The sequence below is a fragment of the Phyllostomus discolor genome, chromosome 1, assembly GCF_004126475.2.
Source record: "Phyllostomus discolor isolate MPI-MPIP mPhyDis1 chromosome 1, mPhyDis1.pri.v3, whole genome shotgun sequence".
NCBI lineage: Eukaryota > Metazoa > Chordata > Mammalia > Chiroptera > Phyllostomidae > Phyllostomus > Phyllostomus discolor.
The window spans coordinates 199,441,877-199,465,657 of record NC_040903.2 but is presented as its reverse complement, the minus strand read 5'-3'; the positions used below and the strand labels follow the sequence as shown (position 1 = coordinate 199,465,657).

General features: G+C 44.2%; 1 protein-coding gene across 1 annotated transcript in view; it reads right to left on the bottom strand.

The window, feature by feature from the left end:
• Positions 1-23,781, bottom strand: part of NRXN3 (neurexin 3) — a 1,487,232-nt gene that overhangs the window by 1,345,357 nt on the left and 118,094 nt on the right.

Below are 23,781 nucleotides of genomic sequence, written 5' to 3'. Positions count from 1 at the left end.
AGAAATAAATTTCTATTGTTTAAGCTACCCAATCTGTGATATTTTATGATAGCAGCCAAAATTAAGATAACTCCCATGAAAAAAAAAATGTTGGATGGCTTCCTAAGGATGGTTCCCACGAGCTCAGCAGAACTATTCAGTTCCTGCAGATGTGTTTTTGGACTGCCATGCCACATTCCCAAAATCTGGCAATCACAGGGAGGCCGACCAACTGTCCTTGTTTGTCCAGGACTGCAGGGGGTTCCTTGGATGCAGGACTTTCAGTGTTAAAAGGGCATCAGCCAGTCAACTTACCCTTGGGTGGCAACTGCTGGTAGAGAACAGGGCTGCAGAGTGGTATGTGCTGGAAGATAGGCCCCAAAGCTGACAACTTGAATAATACAAATTTCAACTCACATTGGTTTGTTTTACAGACTCAAGAACTTTTGGAGCTAAGAGGACCCCAGAGATAATCACGTTCAGCCCCAGGTGTTTGTACATGTGGAAACAGGAGCAAAGAGGTAAGCGACTCATGCAGGGTCACCTGTAACAGAGGTTAAATCCGGACCCTCGGACTGTATGCTCTTTTTACACTGTCAGTAGTTTTTAGACAGTGTTCTCTGGATGTCTCCTCCTCTGCTTTAACCAGAAAGGCCGCTATCAGTTGAAGTTGGTATATTCCACCACAAAGACAGATCATACACATAGGCTAATAGTGATGTGAGGATGATGATGATGATGAAAATAATGATGATAATAATAGGTAATAGGTATCAAGCACTTACTACATACCAGGCATGGTGCTGGCCCATTTCATTTATCTAATCTTCATAAAACCCCTATAAAGTAAGTACTACTATTTTCCCATTTCACAGTTTAAGTGATAACGCCAGGATACAAATGTTCATAGTACGTCACGGGAACCCTGTTCTCACGTAGGCTGAACATCAGAGTAGTCCTGCCTCTAAGATTGTCACATCAAAGAGGGGAGAAGGGACTCGGTCTGACAAGACCGTGGCTGGGAAAAGCCCACAACGGCTCAGTACTCTCCTGTTCCCCCAAACACGCCTCCTGGTCACCCCCACTGTTTAGCTCAGCTCATGGAAGGTTAAACCCTTGGGCAGCCTTGAACATCTGTCTCTCACTCCTGCCGTGATGCTACTAAATGTATGTTTGTTTGTGGACTGTCCTCCAGGAAATTTTTCCTTGCCCGCACCCTCCCCGCATTGTTCCTGCCTTCGTGGCCATGGCCTCCTGACCTTGACTGCTGTCCCCTTATTTGGTGCTTCCTTCCGTGAGCCATCACGGTGACACCTCCCAATTTAGCATCATGTATGAATGTCATTACCAGCTTAGCTGTTCTTCCAGATCACTAAGTGATGAAGGCTAAATTGAGTCTTCTCACCTGACCCCATTATCCCCCAAGAGCTGTGGTCATTTGTCATTGTGCCCTTCAGTCCCAGCCCCCAGCCAGCTCTCACTCTGAGTGGCACGGCTTCCACCCTGGGCAATTTGAATTAATTCCTCAGGCAAGATTTCAGGCTATTTCTCCTTCGAGTGATTTTACTAAAATCTGGATATATTACATCCACTTCATACTTCTCACCTTCTAGCACTGTGATTTGCTTTTTTACACTGGTCAAAACGTCCTGAAATGATTTGTTCTTTTATAAATGCACTCTCTTTGCTTTTTTCTATTTAACGGTCTTTGTAAATTTCCCACATTGCTTAATCTCTTAACTTGATCTCATTATTTATACTTGGGAAGGGAGGTGGATTTAAAGGGCAATGACTTCCCATTAACATGACTTCTTCCTTTCTGAAAACAACATTGTTCTTGGATGGCCGCATTTTTTCTTCCCTTCCCACTTTGCAACAGCTCCATCTATTAACAGATTGTGACTAGAACGTACCTCAGTGTGAGCATATGCCTTGGCTATCCTATCCCCCACTGAATTCCAGCACCCAAAGCAACACTGGGCATGTGGTAGGTGCTCAGTGAATAACTGTACAAATCAGATACACTTTCCAGTGTACGTGGTCCTTCCATCTCCATTCTCTCCCCAGGTCCTCACACCCCATGTGGCAAGCAGGGTAGATATAATCCCCATGATACAGATGAGGAGACTGAGGTCCTGTGAGGTTGAAGGCAGCAGAACACAGTGGCTAAGGGCTCAGGACTGGCAGAGGCCTGAGTTCCAATCCCACCTCCTGTATCTTACTAATCAGTTGCCTGGAGCTAGTCTGTTAACATGTCTGAACCTGTTTCCCAGGAACAGGAACAGTAGGAAAGTAACAGTAGCACCCAGCTCATAGTGTTGCTGTGAGACTGAAGGATGATTGTGGCCTCAAAGCACTCAGTCTCTGGCACTCGACAGGCTAAATGCTGAATTTCTAGCAAGTGTTCACGGCTGGGAAGTACAGAACACAGACCACAACCCAGGTCTTCTGCTAGTTCTAAAGCTCATACTAACACCCCACAACCTGTTACAGTAACCATGGTGACTGGCACCCTTTAGCATCCTAGGGGTGGCCTGCCACTTACACCTGTCCCCAGCAAGGTCAGGCGCCAAACACCTTATCCAGGCCTGGGGAGGCACGCCCCTGACGTGAGAACATTTGCACAGAGGTGGCATGGCCGTGGGGCCTGCGGGATCTGACCACAGGCTCCTTCCAGTCTGTTCCCTTCTACCCTGTCACAACAGACCTGTCCATCGATCTATCCCCCGGCACAGTGTGGCCGTGGGAGGATTCAGAGGGTAAACGATGATGCCATTTATAGTAACAACACTCCTTTCCATTCACAGTGCACTTTACAGTTTACAAATTGCTTTCATTTGATCTCGCAATAGATCGAAGGCAGGCAAACCAGGCTCCTAATTTTTTTTTTCAATAGGTGAGGCTCCAGCTGCACTGAGATGTATCCAAGCTACACATTCAAAAACACAATCAGGACCTAAATCTACAGCTCCCCAGTCCAGACGGGAGTTCTTTGATTTCGGGCCTCTCCTCCTTCCTTTACAATTCACCACCTTCTGCTTACTCTTCACCCCACTCTCAGTTCCTGTATCACCAAAACTGTGCTACTTCACCCTCCACAAAAAAGGAATTACTACCTGTATTGTGGTTGTAGCTGAGATTTGGGAAGACATATAAAATTTTAAATTTACATTTAATTCCTTATTCTTTCCATAGGCTCCCATTCTCTGGCCATGTGGTTCTGTCTGGCACTGTGAGAAGCTCAGTGCAACAAGAGTTGGATACAGCGACCTACCACCCTGCAACCACCAAGCATCTATCTGCAGAGGCATCACAATGGCCACCTCACAAGGAGGAGAAAGTGAGGTCCTTGACCTCTAAGTTTATAGGCTGTCAGGGAGACAAGAAGAAAGAGAGAGAACAGATAGGAGGGGACAATACAAGGTAAGTGGCCAGGCAGCGGTACCAGAGAGTACTATGGCATTCTGAAGAGCTGAGAAGGTCAGGCAAAGGGTGCTAGGGGGAGAAGAACTTAAACTTCAACAGGTGGCTAGAGATAGAAAGAAAACAGTGAAGGGGAGCTGAATGAGCAGAGCCCCAGAGATAAGAGTGCACCTGGCATACTGGACGGAGGGTCACGAGTTAGCAGGGCCTGGTTCTGGCAAAGGGTTCACTAAAGGGGAGAGGAGCTGAGGCTGGGCCAAACTGTGGCATACCGAATGCCAGGCTAAGGAGCCTGGATGTTAGCTACACCGCAAGGGTATCCTACAAGGGGAGGGGAGAGGAGATCAAAGTGTCTCAAAGAGTGACATATGGAGTACAGAGTTTAGGGAAGATTTATTTGTCTTCAGTCCTATGAAAGAGAGGACATCAAGGCAGGCAACAGGACAGAGACCAGCAGAGAACAAAGAGAAATTTAATAAGACTGTACCGCATAATACAACACAGCTGCTGGAGGGCATGGGCCCCAGAGTGCGTTTTCACGGAGCAGCCAGAGCAAGGGTAGGACACGCGAGAGGTGTGTTCTGACAGAGGGGAAGCGAGGAGAAATGATCGCCCCTCTCCAGATAGCCCGGGAGTGCAAGCCTGCTGCTCCTCCAGTGCACTCCGCGCTGCTTTTTCCTGACATCCACGGCTTTCACAATTACGCGTCTGACAGCTGTCTTCCCCAAAGGATTGCAAGCGTTCAGAGGCGAGGATTGAGTCTGTCTCATTCATGCTACACACCCAGTTCCTCATAACCCAGAGAGGCTCAATAAAGTTTTCCAGGTTGCATTAAAGAGAGCTTCAGGAGCCAGTTAAAAGTACAGCACGGCTGCTCTATGGATTGCAGTAGTGTGGTCGAGAGGAATGGGTGACGTGGAAGAGACAGGAGTTTGAACTTAAGTTCACTGAAGAAAGTGAACAGTCAAATGTAGAGAGCATGGCTCTGGCAGGTGTAGCTCAGTTGGTTGGAGTGGCATCCCATAAACTGCAGGGTCACAGGTTTGATTCCCAGTCAGGGCACATACCTAGCTTGCAGGTTCGATCCCTGGTCAGAACCCATAAGAGAGGCAACTGATTGATGTTTCTCTTTCACGTCAATGTTTCTCTCCCTCTCTTCTCTCCCTCCCTTACTCTCTCTCTCTGAAATCAATAATCATGTCCTCTGGTGAGGATTTAAAAAAAGTAGAAAGCACACACTAGAAGTCACTGTCTTCAGAGCCCTCCCTCCCCTGGGCTCAGGTACTTTTCAGGTAGGTAACTCCTGGCTGTCCAGTAACATGATCACCAAAGCTATGAGGCCCAGCACACAACAGACACTCAACAACGAGTGGATTTGGAAGAGGGATGGTTTGAAGTCCGTGGAAACCACAAAGACCCAAAGCATACCTCCGTCTACAAAGGTTCAGGGACCTGGAAATTTCAAAGCCATGGAGGAAAGAAGTATGGGGGCCCCTCCTTCCTCTTCTCTACCATGGAACCAGGGGTCTGCATTGATGACTAAACTCAGAAGTGTACAAAGCACCTAGACTTGCCATGCCTTGCTCTAGGCAACTGTCTCAGAAATGTTTTGACAAGAAGAATAAGCTAAATCTAACAGAGAGCCTGAGGGGGTGATTTTTAATAAAATGCATTGCTTTCACCAAAAAAAAAAACAGGGGACAGGAAGAGAAAGAAAGGAAAATAGAGGTTTTTACACATACAAATATTTACAAACCCTGAAAGAAACAGGGCCAGGACAGGAGGGTGTGAAGGAAGACATACGGTTCTGTATGGGGAACGGGTTTTGCTCTGTTTTTACTGGTGATTATACTCCCCTGAACTGTTTGCTTATCCCTTTTTGCCCTTGGAACAGTTTTAAAGTGTTTTATTGTATCTGCTACCTTGGGGAAGTAGAAAGAATGCAAGACGGGGGTATGATGACACCCGGGATTCAAATCCCAGTGAGGACCATTCAGAGCTGGGCAAATTTAGGAGAGATGCTGAAGCTCTAAACCTCAACTTTGCCACCAATGAAATGGGAACAACAGACACTCCCTCACCAGATTACAGTGCAGAGTCGATGGCTGGTGTACGCTCAGCTGGAGCACATCACATGGGAAATCCACCCCATGTCCCCAACTCCCAGGAGACCATCAGTGTGAGTCGGCCCTTGCCTGCTTTTCCCTCTCCCTTCAGACCTACTGGGCACGTATGGGATTAAAAGAAACCACAGATGCAAGCACTTTCGGCTCCTCTGACCACGTGCCAGGTAAACGTTCACATTCTTCTTATGAACAGCAAGGTAAAGGGTCGTATTTGGATTATTCTTAAGGCAAATTCGTTGAAGCCGAGGTGTCTGGCCAGGAGCAGATAAGGTCAGATCTCATACGCACGACCTCAAGCCTGCTCAGAGGCTCCTGTGTGAAGGGGATTAACAGCCACCCCTTGTGTCTGGGACCCCTGTGACGGAATAAATAATTCATCTCCATCCACGTTTCTCCTCCTGCTGCCTAAATGCAGATCTAAGTTTCAAACACTTGCATTTGTAACTATAATAACAACCAAAATCCCAGTGAGGACTCCCCCTCCCAAGTAGCGTGTGTTCTCTCTGACTCTCCTGCTACTGAATTAGTCCCCCGGGGAAGCCTGAAGACCCACACTTTCACCTTTCTCAGAGCAGAATGAAAAACTAGCTCTACTTATAGCTGTTTACGCAGCATCCCTGAGGGCACCAGGTAAACACCTGAACCCAGGCAACTACCAGCTGCAAACTGGAGCCAAGCTTCATCATAAATCCTTTAGCCAACACACACATGGGCAACCAACAGTGAAATGAGAGCCTCCTAGTTCACTTCTGTTCCTCCGCACCCCTCCCAAGCTTTTTTCCTCCTCCCTCAGTACAATGAAGTCAATCAGACAGTTAAATCTCCTGCTTTGTTATATCATCAGATTACGTTTCTTAAGCATTTTCTCCTTCATGTTTTTGTGTATATCTGATTCCTCCTGGGGAGTTACACAGACAGGAACTAGGGTGAGATCAAGCAAGGAGGAACAGAAGACAGGGACGGCCAGGCCGACACTGCATTTGTGGGACAAACTTGACTGAGGTCATCCCCAGAGGACAGACAGCCCATGGTGGTGAGAACATACACTGTTGTCACCCCGGTGAGTCTCCCAGACCTACAGCAACCACCCATGTGGAATTGGGAGCTCTTAGGAATTTGGGCAAGGGGGTGGGGCTTGGGGCTTGGACACAGACGCTGTTCTTATCTGTTGATAATGACAATCAGCATCGAAAGAGAGTTTGTGAGTTGTATGGACCCTCAGAAATGTGTCCAGGAGGTGGTTTGTTACAGAAACAGGAATTTTTTAGGAGCAGGAAGTAGGGTTGGTGGAGGCTGAATTACATACCATTCCCTGTGTTTCTCTCTCTGTGGGAGTGATGAAACAGCACTTGTGTACCATCACAAATGCCACGGCTGAACGTTCCCGAGGCTCGTGGGAAATGCGCCAAGGTCATCACACCCCACACAGAAGGAGAAACAGGCAGAGATTATCATCCCACCACTATCAACCAAGAAGGATGAGAAGACTTGCGTTTTTCACCAGGCACCTGCTTCATTGCCCAAAGGTAACAGCTGATTCCTAGGAATTTAAGTCCCAACTCTCCCCATCTACTTACTTCCAAAAGAGTGCTTCTGTCTTCCTTTGCACCCTGACTTATTAAAGAACCAGATGGCCTCGCTTGCAAGATCTAGGTGACAGAGAGCCTCAAGTCTTGCTCCTCTGAGGTCCACTAGCAGCAGCATCATGCACATCCCCTGGAAGCTCGTTAGGAATGCAGCATCCTGGCTCCACCCCTGCCAACCCTCACCAGTCAAACTCTGCATTTTAACAACTGTCTAGATGATGCCTGTGCACGCTAAACTGTGAAAAGCACTGGCCTAGAAAGCAGTTCGAAACAGGTCAAATGCAACCTTGTTGCTGAGGGGCAGCAGCCCATTAAAGAAGGGGCTTTGCCCTCCTAGTGCTGGTTTTGGAAGCCATAATAACCACATCCTTCCAGCCACTGCACCTTAAGGCTCAAGCTGTTGTGCCTGCTATACTCAGGTGTGTGGCAGGTGATGCATAGAGTGGCCACAGTCAGGGTGGAGCTAACATCAGCAGTGACAGAGGGGTGGCACTGCCTTAAAAGCCTAGACAAAACGTATGGCTGAGAATTAGGTCAGTGTGCTAAGGGGCAGCAGCTGATCAAGCAACAGCTAAAAACAAAGACTCTGTGAATGAGGCGAGGCATTTGAGAAAGCGATATTTACTGAGAGCAACTCTTAAAAAACGCACTTGAGACTAACGGACAGCCTCACTCAGCTGTCCATTACCAGCAGTCCACATCAGGTGATCTACGCAGAGGCCTGAGATCCAGGCAGAAGGAGAGACTCTGTTGGAATAGTTTCTACCTAAAGCAAGCTGGACCTGGCATTCACTCCATTTCCGTGGATTTGTCCCTGCCTCTGTTCACATCAGTGAACTAAGGTCCCAAGATGCTGACTCCTCAATCACACTGACACAAGAATAACAGGGGCCTCCCCTCCCAGCTCTCTGCTTCCACACGGAGCCTCTGCTGGGGCCCCGTTCACATCCTGGCCTTGTGGAACAGGACGACTTGACAGCCAGCTGGTGAGAGCAAAAGAGAAACACCCAGAGTTTCCTGATTCCTGATGAAGAACATGGTTGGGTTTGGCTTCAGATCATTGAAATTCTACTCAGATGTTGTTGGCATTTGCCACTTGGTATCTAACCCCCATTCCCAAAATTTTGGGTCAAATATTCAGCCTTCCCCTGAATCCCCCTGCTGCAGAAAAAGCCAACTTTTTCCTCTAATCCTGAAATTTGGGCATATTTCCACTAGGCCTAAGCTACCAGCAAAACCCACCCCTCTGATTATTATCAGAGATGAACATGGGACTTAAACCGGTCCAATTAGTTTGAAGCCCCAGGATTTTTGTGGGATTGCTGGGGGAGAAAGTCACACTTCTTTAGTTAACATGAACCAAAAAGCAAATGGAACAGCCTACGAATGGCCATTCGCTATCTCAGGATTGTCAGGGAGGTGGGTAGCCTGCCAAGAAGAAAGGCAACATCAAGAGAGCGAAGCCAAAAGATGGGTGAAGCGAGACACTGGGTCTCGGTCACATCATTTGAGTTACTAGACTTTTCAGGAACTGAACCCATAAATTCCCTTTGTTGTTTAAGGCACTTGAGCTGAAAACTCTATTATTTGCAGCTGAAAAGCATCCTGACTGACATACCAGATTAATAAATCTTTGCCTGCTGGAAAGAAAGATAATGTCCCACCAAAATTCTCTTGGCCTGGCTCTACATTAGACACTCCCAGCTCCCTTCTTCTCCCAAAATAAATTGTCGGGCCCCCCACCCTGCATTCCCAGCTCTCTAAAACAACAACCCCAGATCAGTTCAGGTTCTCAGTTCCTCTTTCTTTCACCAGGAGTTTCTTCCTTCACCCCATCTAGAGATTTAATTATCAGAAGCAAATTGTCTACCCCCCCGCCGCCCAGTTCTGCCTACCCCCTCCAAGTCTGCACTCCCTCCTTCATATTTAAAGCGGGTCGAGGGGGCCTTTATTCTAACCCCAGTGCAATTCTCCCAGCTCTTTCCTAATCCCTCCACCTGTGAGATAATTGCTGGCATTTAGGGAAAAAAAACTCAATAGTAATCATAGACTTGCACACAAAGACACAAAAAGAAGCAGATAAAAAAAGGAGAAAGAAAAAAATCACAAGCCCAGAATTATCCACACTCTGACATCCATTCCAGAAACACAATGGGGCCAACGGCTCGCTACGGGAAACAAAGGCACAGCTTTACAGGAAGGGGGTGCATTTCAAAATATTGTCGTTTTATGGTTCCTATGCACAGAGTAAGCTAAAACAAATCAAGAAACTAAAGTGGGTTGTCATCATTTAACTTCACAAGTCAAGCATAAAAGATAAGCAGGCCCATCAAACACGAATTCCTATTTATTGTCTTAGTGCAACAAGAAAATTCTCTTCATCAAGGGTGTCCCTTGTTAGGTGATGAAAAGGGAGAAACTGATGCAGTGATCAGAATAAAAGAAAATCCCACTGAGTCAGGCGTCTGGCCTCCCTCCATCCACTCAGGCTAAGATCCCAGCCATGCTTCTAGCTTTTGAGTTATGGACGCGAGACCGAGATTAAATCTCTGAAAATTTAAAAAAAAAAAAAATCCCACATCAAAATTCGTATGCAACAACTAGGTTTAGAAACTAGGGTAAATGCCACACTTACTTTAAACTATATAAAATTCAACAAAAATACCTTTAGGAGAGCCTTATATACTTCCTTTTTGGTTTGCTCCATTCCTTGGAATTTGCTGCGTGTCTCAAACTCACCAATCCTCAGAGTCACTGAGACCTGCAGATTCCGTGGGGCCAAGGCAGGAGCTAAAAGCCTTTAGTTTCACAAGTTCCCTGGGTGATTCTTATGTCTTTGAGAAGCACTACTGTAACTCTGTGGGGGTTTGTTTAAATGTAAATACATGTACCTATGGGTATATTACAGAAAGAGGAATGGGCAGGGACCCTCTACGTCACAAAAGCCACGGAGCATTCTCGTTTGTTTGAACAGAGGCCAGCTGAAGACTAACAGGCATGACAACGGGGAGATAAACAGAATGCAACTCATCCATTGCAACAGACTGCCACTGTGTCCACCAAGCCCCTTTCCCTCTCCTCCTGGACACACAGCTAAATTGCAGTTCCTGACCTCCTTGCAGTTACATGGCATCATGTAACTAAGTTCTGACCAATAGTAAGTGGCACACACTACTATAAGGCTTGGCCCTCCAATCAATCACCACGTTCCCTCTCCCTCCTTCTGTCTCTCCCTTCCTCCCTCCGTCTCTCCTTCTCTCTTCCCCCAACCCACCAGCCCCAGCCCCTGCCAACTGAGTGCAGTAAAGGTCTAGGTTCTAGAAAATGACAAAGCCACAGGATGGAAGGTGCCGGAAGGACAACGTGGAGAAGAGACCCCTCCCCCACGACCCACCAATCCGCACTGCCAACTGTGCTGTGAGTGAGAAACTTTTGTTAGTGTGAAGCTGCTGGGATTTGGGAATTGTTTGCCAAGGCAGTGAGCCTCTCTCTACCTCTGTTTTCTCCTGTTTCCCAACCCCCACGATCAGCTTTGGGATCGAGTCAACACAGACTGGTTGGGAAATAAACCACAAGTAGCTGCCACAGCAACATCAGTATAATCTCTCTGCCCCACAGGAAACTACTTATCTCCGGAAAAAAGGCTCTCACATGTTTAGTAGCATCTGGTACAGACAAAGCCCAATACAAGAAAAAAAAAAGCTATATAAATAGCTTTTTGAATTCTTTATATAGGTGTTTTTGTCCTGCTGTATTGTGAGCTCTGCTTAAGAAAAAACCTAATTTTTATTCATTTTGTGTATCCTTTATGCTCAGTGCTCATTAAATTCAATTATACTTTACTGTTGGTGCTAAGAGTGAAGGGGAGATATTATTTCCTAAAACTGTAGCAAAAGCCAGACATATTGTCATGCACTTAACATGTGTTTGTTCACCCACTTCTCGATTTTACCAAAAGTAAACTAACATATTGCTTGTATTATAGGTAATATTATCCATGTGTCTTATTAAGAATATACGATGATAACGTACTACTGCCCATTTTATAGAAGAGAAAACTGAGGTTCAGTAAAATTGACTGACGAGAGAACCTGTCATGTAGAATCAGTGCAGGCTTCGAGGTCAGGCAAAACTAAGTCCATCTTGGTTCTGCTACTAGCTCTAGGACGAGTTCTGAAAACTTGAACTTCTGTTTTCTTGTCTGTAAAAATGGGGAGGAAGCCATGTAATCATTCGGCAATTTCTTTGAAATGATACAGGAAATAAAGTTTGAAAAACCTTTGATCTTTGCTTTAGGCAGAGGAGGGATTGGTAGAGAAATTGAAGGATCGCTTCAGACAAAATAAGCCATTTCCAAGAAAGAGGAGGCACTGGTCCGAGGCTCCACAGCAAACCGCCAAGCACGGGCCGGCAGAAGAGCCGGCGGACAGAGAAGCAGCCGCCCCTCCCCAGGGAGAGCAGTGCTGTCTCTATCCACTAAATGGATGAAACGAAAATTCATAAAAGGCTTCCAGCTACCCAGTTGGCCAGCAAGGGCATAAAGGATGCAAGAGTGAGTGAGCCTGTGAATCCTCAAATGTATTTTTTTCCCTATTATTTTTGGAGGGAAGCCGACAAAAACAGGAAGGGATCTGGAAAGTTGACAAAAATCATTATTCTCCACAAATTACTTTAACCTTGCCTACGCAGTGACCTTCACACTACCACGGGCTTAATGGCATTTATTTCAACAGTAGCTGATTTCACTGTTACACAGAGTTGCAGAGCATAAGATAATACAACTAAATCACTCTTGTAAATATTTAATATCGTTGCCTTTCTTTTTTTTTTTCCACCCTTTTAACAAATCACTATCAAAATCTGGGCACACAGAAGAAAACACATTTTCTTCTACCCTGGAAGGAAAGCTTAGTGCTCATGCCTTTATCTGTCTGTCTAGTTCTCCAGATAACTTTGACACTTGAGACCCCTTGTGATCAAAACAGTCTGAAGGAAGGCTATTTTGCAACAATTTAAGAACTGATCTGATGCCTCCTCAACATCCTCCAAAGGTGCCTAATGAAAGGGCACTAAACCTAAGCCATTAGACCCATGGTGAACCCTGAAGGAGTAACTTTACCTTTAAAAGTAAACAAAAAACAACAACATCGGCTGAAAGATAAACATATTCTTACTTGAGAAAAAAACAAAGTTTCCTTTTTAGTTATAAATATTGTAAACAAAATAACTAAGCTATTTTTAAAGGAAGTGCAAACACTATTAAGCAACAGTTTGACAACCAGCCCCAAGTGAGTTTCTCCACAGGCAGCCACTCGGTTACAAACTGTCAGCACGGGACAGTGAGGAGGAAAAAGTGGGCGTAAAAGCTTTTTTAAGTCAACAGGTGTCACTGTCTTATGTCATCCAAGACCACACCGTCGATGGGAAGTCCAGACATGATAGAAAGCATTATAAAATCCTGAAAGTCAGAGCAACTTACAACTTCAAAAGCTGGGGTTGGATCAGTTTCTCAGGACAGCCAAGTGATTTAAGAGACAACCCTGTTTAGAATGCTTGAACTCTAGTATTTCTAGAATCTTTCTTACAAGGCATTATCGATAATGATCTCAGCAGCCTGCGGATGAGCTACAACAAACCCTGCTCTCGCAGTGCAGATGACTAAGACAACTAGGTTCACCCCAGAGGCAACCTGGTGGGAGAGGAAAGAAAACCGCATGGGGAGCCAGAGGGTCTGGGTCCAACCCCGACAACGCTACAAATTATCAGCGTGGCTATAAACACAGCACTTACGCCCTCTCAGCATGTTTAATCATCCACAAAATTACAATGGGATGAACTAAAGGAATTCTAAGTTCCCTTTGAGCTCTGAAATTATATGCTTCTAAGGTCTGGAGAAGCAAATCAGCATTTTTAGAAAAGTAACTCTTAGTTCAATATTTTTGTTGTCTGCATAGTTCAAATCGTTTCGTCAAATAATATAAGGAAATCCCGTGCAAGAAGAGCAAAGACATCCATCAAGGACATGAAGAACAAACAGGTTTTATCAGGATTACTTTCTGCTATTGTGGGAGGCTTTCTAAGAAAGGGGCCAATCATTCCCTCTTGTAAGGGAGGTGGGCACACTTTCTCCTGAGAGTCTAATGGGATTTTGGGGAGGCCAGGGCTGTCCGTGTTACTGAACTCTGCTAAGAGTTATTAGCTGAGCGATTCCTAGTGCCCATTCAACAAGGATTTACTGAGTCGTTTCCACCCTGAGGCAGGCACTGTTACAGGCACCGGGGAGACCATGGTGAGTAACACGGATGTCACCCCTGGTTTTATGGCGCTTGTATTCTCACGGACTACCAATTCCGTAGTGTTGTACTGTACCATTTTCATTTGCACAGCATATTCGCCACCATGATATTATCACCCAGAACAAACCTGCCATGTAGACATTTTACAGGTAAAGACATAGAAGGGCAAAAGAGATTAATTTTTGCAAAGTTCCCAGATCTCTGATGATATATACATAGATACAAGATGTATCTATGATGATAATAATTAATGTTTATTGTTCCTGTTGATGATAACTTCTGTTTGTTTATATTCATCCATCCAAGTACTAACAAAAGCCTTTTATACTCCTTGTCTCAATGGTTCCCTCAGCAGCCCCACAAAGTGGGTAGTGTTGTCACCGGTAAACAGTCGGAGCCCTGTGGCGTCTCCCTCATCGGCCAAGGTGGTGGCAGGGAAGGTTCTTACACTGAGCGCACCAAATGCTAGCAAGATAATTGGATAGGAAAAAAGCTTCCGAAGTCAAAATGGCAGTGGGAGGTGCTGGACCAAAGAGGCCTGTCAGTCTAGCCTGGGGAAGGAAGGGATTGGTTGGGAGCTGGACCCACCCAAAGTGCTTTTGGGGAGTTGGTTGGGCATTTTGAGAAAGCCCCTGGTCTGTCCCACACCCAAGCTAAAATAATCCCAAGGGTACAAAGAAGCCCTTGTTGCTGGTGGCCTGGACTTGCATAGTGTGCTTGCCTGTTCTCTCCATGGGCTTCGGGAGGGAGCCCCTCTCTTGTCCAGCTGGTAATGCTCTCACCTGTACATTCGTTCGTGTGGTCTCTCATCCAGGAACATGTGTCCAGGCAGCCCCGGATGCCTTATGGCCCACAGCCATGTGGGCTCTACACACAGGTTCCAGGAGGAAGTCTGAAATGGACAGCAGCTGGGACCAAGATAAGCTACCCAGATGGGGACTAAGATTGCTCAGCAGCCACCTGTGGGCTTCAAAGGACTGTACTTTAAACTGCAGCAGGAACTGTGGACACTGGCTCTTATCTTGGTCTTGTTGAGGACACAGTTGGAATTTTTCCCTGGCAGAAAGAGATGAGCTTTGAGACGGGAGTCCATGATTCTCCCAGGTTGCGCAGCACGTGAATAAATCTTCTTTCCTTTTGCACCAGCATCTGCCTCGTGAATTTGGTTTTGATGGCGGCAGGCAGCCAAACTTCCATTTTTGTTCAATTACAGCATCACTGTTCCCATTTTACTTATTAGGATAATGAGTCTTAACAAGTTTACTTGGCTTGTAAGTGTCAAGCACTAACACCAGTGCTTTCATCTCCCATGCACCCCAAACTACATCTTCTGACATTTATCTCAGCACTCTTATTATTCCACCATGCTGACCCTGCATTAAAATATTTCATGCCTGGATGTCTCGTTTTCCAGGCTCACTTGCCACATGGATCCATTAGTTTAGAGCTGGGAACCTCACCCGTAACCATTCTGGCTGAGGCATTTGTAAATGACCAATATTGGTCACTGGGGAAAATAAAGGAGAGTATGACTGGTTCTGCAAACTACATCGCCACAGACCAGATTAACAGCCCCAAGCAAATGGTCTACTACAGATGGATCAATGGCCACCACTTTAAACCGAACGAACGGCACATAAATAGGACAAAAGTCCTCAGCCTTGCAAAGAGAGAGCCCACAAAATGCTTAGCTGAGCCAATGATTTCTAAACAAAGCACAAGTAATTCTTACCAGGAAGAATTTATTTCACCTACATGTTCACTGTCTGGAAAAAAAAGCTATTGGTAGCCAAGCTCCCAGAGCAACAGACTGAATGCTCTTTAGATGTAGAGTAGAGAAACCACCACAGGGCTGTTAACCTGCTCCACGCTTCAAAGCAAATACGATGAAGTTCTGAGGACTTTTCTCATCTTGTGCTGAGATCAGCTCTTCCCCGAGTCTGGGCCATTTTCAGGAGCATTGTTGACACACGCTATGCGGATATCCATTTAAGGATTAGGTAATACACACTGAAGTGTTTTAACAAGACTAGTGCCTTTAAAACTGCGGTTCTTCTAACATCTGTGTTAGGCATTTTACCAGGAAGCGGTAATTTCCCTATTGAAACTAACCCATCTAAAAAAACGGTTCCCAATCAAAACAGAAGATGTAGTTAAAAGGATTCTTGAGTGAAGCCAATCCGAAAGCCTCTTTCAAATTCTACAGACATTACAACTTATATTAAACTTGGGAAAGACTTTAGAACAATCTTGTCCAAAATTTTTCAACTGAACACTAGTTTTAATTCTAGCTATTCTCATCTCAGATGTAAATTAAAAAAAAAAAAGATTTCACATCAAATAAATTTGGGTAACTTTAAAGCGACAATTTCTTTTTTAGAGATTCATAATGTGCATTGTCATAACAGAGGCTCTGAGAATTTCTATGCTAAAAAAAAAACCTGTTTAATTTTGCTGTAAACCTATGTTTTGAGAACTTACTTTTCCCAGTAGTTTTTTTTCTTAAAACATTATTAGTATCTCTCAAAATTCTTTCGTAAGATGGTGATCTGGCTGAATATGCTATATATTATAATATCAAATTTGAAGGATGGCAAAATTTCTCTAAATCTACACTCACTTATATTTTTCCTTGGGGCTATTTCAAAACCAGATGATACATTAGTTTTAAAGAAATATAACATGCAAAACTTCTCCAGTTCCTCTAGACTTGAACAATAGGCAAATGGTTAGTATTTAAGTTCCCGTCCTCCCATCAGCTGCCTTGTAACACACAAGATATGCTACTGGACTACAAAACTCATATTATCAAGTTCATGCTCAGCGATATCACCAATAATTAGAGAATGTGGGGTTTTTGTTGCATATTTTAAGCCCTCTAGCAACTCCTAACAGCAACATGGAGGAGCAACTGATCATAGTAGCATACTAGGTTTGTTTCAAGAAAATGGGTCAAGAGCTTTTCCTACCTTTGTGGTTTGATACACACTTTATTTTGTGTTGGGAGAAGCGTGAATCACACACACACTAGTATTTGAGGTTTGCCATTTATTTGGGGGTAGTATTCTATCAAGCCAAAGTACTAACTCTCGTTTCAGTAATGGATCTGCAGGCATTTGCAAGGCACGGTCATTAGCTTATCTTTAAGTAAATATTTTGACTGTCAGACAGCTCATTGCAAACACGGTCCTTTTCCAAACACTCGTGCCTGATGCAGTCAAGCCCACTTGCACATCTCTCGTCTAATAATCCGTGTCTGTGCTAACATACAAAAACCATCCTAAGGAAGTCAAGGTACAGACAAAAAGCACATTTCGCAGACTCTCACTTGAAAGGGCTCCAGCTCACGGGGGTGGGGGTAGGGGGGGACCTGGTTCTCTTTCAGCACTCTGGTCTTCACTCTGCTACATTACCATAAAGCCTAGGAAATGAGCAATTACACACCATCATCCCTCCTAACCGCTATCCCAGAAAATCACACACTCACAAAACAGCATTAATTGTCAGAATTAGCAACCATTTCAAAGGCAGCTGTTCTTTCACTCTTAAATAGCCTCCAAATTTCAAATCGTCGCCCTGTATCGATCAATTTCTCTTACACGCACATGTGCACGCACACACACGATCCTTCGCCAAACAAATGTTTAAATTTTTTCTATGTTCGAAGAATCTAAAAAAGAAAAAGCCAGTGTTTATTAAGCAACATTTTCCACCCCAATGCTTGCTGTCATTGTCATAATCGTCTGGAAAGCTTCCAGCCTGCACAGGAGCACTTGCCACAGCTCCAGGTGAAAGGGCTCTGTGTTTTTGTGGCAGGGGGAAAAAAGAGCAGTATCTCTTTAAGAGTCAACAGTAAATTAACTTGCCCAAAAGAGTGAAATAATTAGCAGTTAGTAGCTTATTAAAAGGATGGCAAAGGCCAAGCTGCCATCTGGGATCTCCAGTTCCTTGTGATTGTTATTGTGTCAAGATGTGGAAGTTGCATTAGCTTTCATGTCGCCACGCCTGCCCTTCCTTTACATGTAAATTTTAATGAAAGATGCGGCACTTTTAAAATCCAACGTCTGTCAAAAAGTGTTATTAGCCTGCTTTTTTACAAAGCATACGGTCTTTTCTACCTCTGCTGTTCTACTTGCCACCAAATGCCTTAGGGAAAAAAGGAGAGAGAAACCCAATGATATCAGTTAAATATTCTCTTTGTGCAGAGGGAAACCTGAGCTTCTTCAAAAACCGGGCCAAGCTGAACCTCACCAAAGGGCCATGTGTGTGCCTCTGTTTACACACAATGAAAGCCACAGTGCTTCCTTCTCTCTGGAAGTTAATCCCACCTAATGAAAATTAAAGTAACTAGAGCCTGCCTGCTGATTACTACAACCATACACGCAGTTTTGGAGGGAGTAGGGAGAAGAAATGTATTTATTAAAAATAAATGGCTGAAAGGGACATGACAGAACCTTAGGGAGGTGATGGATACATGCGTGTTCATAGGCTAAAAATATTTAAGCCACATGCTTAAGAGTGTGGGTTTTATATACTTTACACGATGTGTGCTCTTCCTCAATAAACAAATGAATAAAGGAACAAATAAATGAAACTTTCCCCGTGAGTTCGCACACAAAGCATACTCCTTTTTCTGATTCTGAGAATTTAAACAGTAGAGATTTGATTAGCTGAATTATTACCCGATAGTTTCCCTTTAAAATAAATTATAAAATTACTTTTAAAACTGCACGTATACCAGTAAGTTGAAAACGGAATTTATTTAAGACTTGAGGAGGAGAGGTGGTTAGTGCATCTGAAAACCACTTCCAGACTCCTATGGGCTGTCAGCAAGGTGGCGGAAGGCCAGTGTCATGACTGCTTGGTCAGCCCTCTGTCCTGAACACCGAGCATGTGGCTCTCTGTTCATATCTGTTGAAAGCCGAATAAACATTGCTCTCATGTGTTAAAGCTGACAATCTGCTAAATTCAGATGTATATCACCCTGGAATGTATTATACTCAGTACACTACAGAAGGAAGCCACGTGTGAAAACATACTCAACCAGTATAAGCCTATTAATATGTATCTGGACAAATTGTACCTATACCCAGATACACATACACTGCCCTGCATGCCTGACAAATGGACCATAAGGTATATAAGCCTAAGCACAGAAGGAAATGCACTCTGCTGTTCTCTTAATAAATACTTTTCCATTTCACTACTGTTTTGAATTCTTTATAAATGAGACGTGTCATGAAGATAATACAATTTAATTGAAAACATCCTTTACCCATAGGGGCTATCAAAGTTTATATGTGTACGCAGAAATCTACAGTTGAAATTATATATCCTCTAAGAGTCTGTATAAATAGACCACTATTCACCTTCAAGATGAAAGTGTTTTATGATATTGATATATATACACATAAAAACCTGTGCATAATCAATACATCTAAATGATAATTGAGTTGGAAATAAATATGGTACTTAGGAATGTGGGGAATATTTTTCTTTATGTGTTGTCAATTTAAATTTAATTGAAACATCCCATTGATCCACAGTACATTTTACTAATAAATACGCTGTTCACATTCACACATTTTTTTTAAAATGTTCCAAGAAACAACTGTTCTAAAAAAAAAAAATGTCTTCGGTGTCCCATAAAAATTTCTAAACAAGGAAAAGGAAAAAGAACAATTTCATATTTTTAAAGCACCATTTTAGAGACATCACTGTCAAAAACACAGAGTTGCTAAAATCAGGCAATTATACTTATGTTTAAAATAAATCTATTTTCCCCCTGCAGACTTTCAAAACATTAGAAGAAAAAGAAAACATGGAAAACAGGCTTCTTTAAAAAACCAAGTGATTTTATTCATTGTCAAGAGGACAAATCAGTGGTGGATGAGAAACAGATGAGGCAAGAGATGGGAATGTAATATTGTCACTATTTTATTATAATTAGATATTTATAGAGCACAGATGAGTTTATTTTCATAATTAGTAGCTGGCATTGCATTTACTAATTTGCATAAACAGTTGGCTATCAAAGCAGTAACTTATTCGCAGGGCTCCCAAGTCCTAGCAGGGACAAGAGGGGGCTCAACTCCTCAAATCAGCTTTTTAAAATGCCATTACCAGCAAAATACAATCTACATGAAATCATGTTCAAGTTCACGTAGCTTGATTATCTCTTCCCAGTATGGTCCATGTTGACTAGTTCAGTATTGGACAGCCAATGGTCAAATCTACACAGGAAAAACTACATATAAATAAATCTGAAGGAGTTTCTAAATTCTGGAGGATTAAAGTAGATCTCAGGTTCAACACTAACTAGTCCAGTAAATAAAGACTTTTGTAGAGCAAAAGGGAGAAAATGAACGAAATGCTTCCAGCCACCCTTGTTATTTAAAAATTGTGCCAGTTCTTGGCAAATTGTTGAAAGCATCAGTTACCCTCTTGGTCATTCCCAACATTCTCACACCCTCCCCTACTTTTCAAAACCAGCTTCACCAACACATGGATCAGGCTCCCTGGCACCAATGCCGAAGGTAGGGCATGTTCCTGGGGCCCTGACCATTGCTATGAGCAAAGAGAAAATTAATCAAGCATGCCATCAGTTACAATCCCCACTATTGACACTCAGCAACAAGTCTTGGAGGAAAATCTTACTTCTCCTTTCTCCATAAGCCAAAGGTCAAAAACTTGTGGTTCAGGGGCCAAACCATGTGGTGGAGGTTGGGGGAGGCATGTATTTACACATGGATTGGGAGCTGACATTTCTAAAAAGTCCACTTCTGGCCTATCTTGAGGCCTATCACTGGGCATGCATTCTTGCATGGAAGCAATCAGCTGGAGCATAGTAGAGGCTGCCGCCCTTGACAGGATTTGTGTTCTGTCCTTTGCCACAGTTCCCACCACTCCCTATTGTTTATCTTACACTAGGATTTTTCTTAGGATGGGATCTGCTCCTTATGAAAGTGATCAGGCCCCTGTAGGCATTTGAATCTGCAACACCTACTCCAAGTTCATTTTCAAGGGAAAGTATTTGGCAGCCTAACCCAGAATGGGCAATCCCCAAACTAACAAGGAAAGGGTGGTGGAAGCCAAAACACACTCTAAACACTTAAAACACAGGGTGTCAAAATCAGGTCAAAAAGCCAACCATGGCTTGTTGCTGAATAATTCCTTTGACCAGCCACTTTTTGAGTAAAATCACATTTGCTTTTAGCTCATTGCTACCCAATGGTCTTTTCAATGTGGTGGTTATCATTTTAGCCTAAACATCCAGCTAACTTCACAATTCTTTCCACTACAAGTTCACTGCTTCATCACTCAGTTTTAAAGAATGACAGAATCTAAGGCACTCTTTTCTCTGACAAGCTCCTAAGAATAAATCCAAAGACCTTTCCCACTTTTATTCTGGTGTAATCAATTTCCTTCTGTCACTTGTACACACAGGCCAAGAGAAGGCCTGGGGGAGGAGGGCCCCAGATGGAAAATACCTGGCCTCCCTCTGTGATCCCTGAGGGCTCCTTTGCTCAGCTAGCTGGAGTGGCACGGGTAGTGAAAAGAGGCAGAAATTAGAGCACAGCTGTGGACAAAGTACTGAGCTAAGCACAGGGTGGACGACAGAGATGGCCCAGACGCAGCCTCTGTCCTATGGGGGGGGGGGGGGGGGTGACTGAAACACATCAGTAAAACTGTTTCGAGACAGGTTGACATAGGTACTTTGTAACAGAAGCACAAAGTCTGCTGAACCTAAGAAACTTGGAACTTCAAGGATGAAAGGGTTGAAAGAAGGGTGCTCCAAGGACTCTCAAGAAAGAGGGTAGAGCTTGGACAAGAGACAGAAGGCAGGAAGCCACATTGTGGGTTCAGAGAGAGAGCTGTTGACTGTAGGAGACGGGGTGCAGGCAGAGGTGACGGTGCCGAGTGGGCTGTGGCACTGCAGAAAATAAAGCGGGAAGGCACGCTGACAATCACACAATGAGAATCCATCAAAAGCTTTTGAACAGATGAGCTACACAATCTGATTTCATTTTAATTTTGCTTGATTTTCACTTTTAGGCAAAGATGATTGACAGCAGGATAAGAAGGATTAGAGATTTTGAGCCTTTTCCACATGTATCCTACTATGCTGGCTACATCTGGACATTAACGAATAAATATGTTTGTCTTCCCACCATCGAGTAGAAGGGAGTGGCCCAATTCCCAAATAACTTGAATAGAAGCTCCATGGAGGGAGAGCTCCCCTCTGAATGGAGCATTCAGGATAGCATCAACTAGGAAATGAAATCTATATATGGTTTCATGGGGTGGAAAAAAGGGGAAGTGGAGCTGTTATAAGAGAGAAGCAGAATACATCAGTCTAGGAGATAAGAAAAGGTCCAGTAAGATTATCAGACATCCTCTTTAGCAGCAATTTTACATCTCAGATTAACAGAAGAGAAGGTTAAAGGTAAATAGGGTCGTATCAGGGATAGCTTTGAAAGCCAAATAGCTAATCCCGTTCATTTGGTGGAAGGCGGAGTTTAAGCAGTTCTCAGTTACTGGACCGGCTGGAAGAGAATGGACACAGGAGACTAATTAACAAGGGCAATAATCTAAGAAGGGCTAGCTGGAACCTGAACTAGTGCGTTGATAGAGATGCAAGAGACATTCGTGTGAGAATCTCAACAGCTCTGGTCAACTGGTCACAGGGGAACAGGAAAGTTCAGGAAGGCGAAGGACGGAAAGCGATTCCTGGGTTTTGGCTCAAGTGATAAGGAGGACGAGGGCACCATTAAAAAATAGGGAAGCTAGTCTGTGGCCAGATGGTGAGAAGGTTTACTTGAGACATACTGAAGTGACAGTCCTGGTGGGACACTTAGATGGACCTACGTTACCGAGAATGCAAAGTACAGGCTGAGACTTGAGATGAGTCAGTGCCACTGACACCCTCCTTGGATCCGAGGGAGGCTGTATAGGGCGGTGGGTAGGGACTCAGATTCTGGGTTCCATTTCCACTTAGTGGTCATCTGATTTTGGTCACCAAACTCTCTCAGCCTTGTTTCCCTTATCCATGAAACAAGGCTAATGCCATCACCTGTTGCAAACAGGTGAGAGGACGCGGTGTGATAAGCATCTAAAGTACAGGGCACAATGAAAGGCACATGGGAAACAATCGATGTCAGCAGTGGCCAGTAAAGGAAAGTGAGATACTGAAGTACAAAACCTCTGAACACTAAGCACACCTGTCTCAGGGGGTGTTTTAGGTGATTAGAGTAATATAAAGAGAGAGATGGGGTCTCCTTAGGGGAGAAGGAAAGGGAGACTAACTCTAATGTTCTCTCATGGAGGCCAGTGGGAGGAGGGACAGGTGACACAATGCCACATGCCTCAGGATGGTTGAGTCCTGGACCAAAATTGTGGCTTTGCCTAGGAGGAGACCCCTGGCTGCCTCTGGTTGAGTAGAGTAAGAAGAGAAGAGGGCATTACAGCCAGAGGCACACTTTCAATCACTGTTGCTCTTCCTCATTCCCTTTCCCAGCTCCTTTCAAAAGGTACCAAGCTCATAATAGGGTAAGGGGCCCCATGGCAGATTTCTGAGAATGAACCCACCTGTGATTAGCATAAAAGGCACAGGGAATCGACTAGCCCCTCAAGAGAAAGGGCTGAGTTGCTTCCAAGGTAACCACACATAACATTTTAAAAAGCCACAAAAGTATGAAACTCAAATGAGACATGGTCAGTTCACGGACTAGTCATCAAATCAGCATTTTCAATAACTTGTCAGCCCAGCGCAGATACATATTTATAATTCATCAATTAACTTCTCCCTTCACTCCTGAACTGCTAACCCAATCTGAGTTGGCGAGCCAGGTGCTCTGGGCTCAGGTCTCCGATAGCTTTGATTAGGAATGGATGAGTGAGCTGTGCTACCCGCAGATGTGAAGCACTGGAAGGCACGTCAGAGCATTGGAGCAGCCCTTCTGCTCAGCGCCTCTCCTTTTCCCCAACTGTCTGGCAAAGGTGGACTTTGTAAGTTCAAATCCAGCATTATCTCCTTCTCTACTTTCTCCTTACAATGTAATGCACCTCCAGTCCCGCCATTCTTAGATCACCACCACCCCTGCCATCAAAAAATGTCCACGCCCCAAAATATAGGCATGAAATAAATATCCCCCAAATTTCATATTAAATAAGAGGTCAAGCAATTCACCAATCCTCTTCCCTTTCTTATTGATCATCCTCCCCTCACTAATGTTATCCCCAAGTAACAGAAACATTGGTATGTCATTTCACATCCCCCTGTTCCCTCCCCACACTTATTGGGAGGGGTTTGTAGGATACCCTGCATTAGGTGAAACGCGTCTTGCCCACACTGCACAGCCACTGTTGAGT